We start from the raw sequence: 2,500 nt of genomic DNA, 5'->3' as shown, positions 1-2,500 counted from the left end.
TTTGAAAGAAAGAGAGAGAAAGAAAGGGAGAAAGAAAGAGAAAGGGAGAAAGAAAGAGAAAGAGTAAGAAAGAAAGAGAGAGAGAGAGAGAAAGGGAGAAAGAAAGAGAGAGAGAAAGAAAGAGAAAGAGGTAGAAAGAGAGAGAAAGAGAGAAAGGGAGAAAGAGAGAGAAAGAGAGAAAGGGAGAAAGAAAGAGAAAGAGGTAGAAAGAGAGAGAAAGAGAGAAAGGTAGGAAAAAAGAGAAAGAGGAAGAAAGAGAAAGAGGAAGAAAGAGAGAGAGAAAGAGATAGGGAGAAAGAAAGAGAAAGAGGAAGAGAGAGAGAGAGCGTGTCTTGACGTCAACCGAGGCAAAATTTACCAGGCGGAACCGAGAGCATAGAACGACGGCGAGAAAAATCAACCTGCTTCTGATGACAAGAGAAAGGGGGAAGGGCAATTTTGTCGGCGTTTTGCTCATTTTCTGAAATTTTCTCTTTTACGCTTTTTTTTTCTTCTATGTATCTACTTATTTTATTCATTTACTGATTCTGACAATAACTTACGTCGATGAGTATGTATAACTATACATGTCGACAAAAGCAACACTACAAGAAACAACCAAACAAAAAAAACAAAAATTTACAAATAAAAAATATCTGAATAACCTAGAATATGTAGAATGTTGATCGACAGACAAAATAATGTAGCGCAGCATACGAAATAATTTTAAAAAATGAATAAATAAAAAAAACTTAATGTTAGTGTACACTCATTCTACACGAAGATAATGATGAATAATGTCACGGAAAAATACCATACTTTGCATAAAATTATCATAGGTTTTACTGTTATCAATGAACATCTTATTTTAAGATCATTATCACATCATAACAAAAATGATTAAGGGTGACGATCAATAAAAACAATAACACTATCGGAAAAAAAAATAAAAACACAGAAACAGAACAACAAAAACAGAAAAACAAACAACACAATAACACCACACCCAACCACCAACCACAGCGAACCATCATAATTTCACCACAGTTCCCCCCCCACAGACCTTCCCCTCCCCCCTCCCCCCTCCCCCGCCCCCCCTTTGCGCATCCAACGATTCATCCATCTCTAAAGACGTTTATGCAATCACCGCCGCCTTTAAGAGAGACAGATCCGGCCCAAGGAATATATTATGCCGTAGCCGTGGTAAGGGACCAGCCCCCGTCCAGCTCGACTAACCATCCTGTTCCTTTATTATATGTGTTTTTGTTTTTTTTGTGTGTTTTTTTTGTTTTTGTTTTTATTTGTCTCTGTATATATATATATATATTTTTTTTATCGTTTCTGTATATCGTTTCGTTTCCTTTCTCTTCTATTCTCTAAAACAGAACGTAATAATTAAGAATGACAATGGCAACAAAAAATTCAATAAAAGCAGTGAAAGCTAAAATGAGAAGAAAATGAGGAAGAGGAAATGGAGGTCAAAGAACAAGAAGAGGATAATGAAGGATGATAATAAAAAATACGAATACTAATACTAATGATAATAACAACAATAAATAATAATAATAAGGAAAAAAATAATAAAAAGAAAGAAGAAAACCTCTATTATATCAGGGCGAGAAAGGAAGAACAAGAATTCCTATGTATCACAAGCGAAGATAAAAATGAGACGAGACTGAAAATTATTGATAAATATTGCGAATAATACCACTAACTGGCGGTGAAAAAAGTAATAATATCAATAACTACAATAACAATGATGATAAAAATGATGTCGATGATGATGGTGATGAAATAACACTAAAAATAATCGTAACAACAATAATGATTATGATTTTAAGAGCAGTGACAATAACCCGATAATAATAATAACAACAATCACATCGATAACAAAAATAACAAAGATCACAAAAAGAAAAAAAAAAAAAACACTCAAACAATAAACACAATAACACAAACCACACATGCAAAGTTGACCCTGAGCAACATGCAGTGCAAGAGAGACCACGCGGCCACAGTCTTTACAAGGACGATAGCCGCGACCCAAAGAAAGTCAGCATCATGCAACATTGCGTTATTACAGCATTATTAACACGCGGTGGACAAAGGGCGGAGGGAGCATTCGTCTCTCGAGAACTTAAGGCGATTTGCGTTTCTCTTGCTCGATATTTCCGGTGTGTGTCGGTGGGGGGAATTTTCCTTTATGTTATTATTCGTTGAAGTGGGAGGCGGGGAGTGAACACTGTGGGTTATGGTATAGTGGGAATAGTAATGTAGTGTGTGTGGGAGGACTTGCTCGCTCGCTCGCCCGCTCACTTACCCTGCTCACTCGTTCGTTAAGTTGGTAACGTATTCACTCTCTCTCTCTCACTCTCTCTCTCTCTCTCTCTCTCTCTCTCTCTCTCTCTCTCTCTCTCTCTCTCTCTCTCTCTCTCTCTCCCTTTCTTCCCCCCTACCCCCTCTCTCTCTCTTTCCTTTTCTCCTCCCCTTCTCTCTCTTTCTTTCTCTCTTTCTCTCTCTC

The sequence above is a fragment of the Penaeus chinensis genome, chromosome 37, assembly GCF_019202785.1.
Source record: "Penaeus chinensis breed Huanghai No. 1 chromosome 37, ASM1920278v2, whole genome shotgun sequence".
Lineage (NCBI taxonomy): Eukaryota > Metazoa > Arthropoda > Malacostraca > Decapoda > Penaeidae > Penaeus > Penaeus chinensis.
This window is presented reverse-complemented; position numbering follows the sequence as displayed.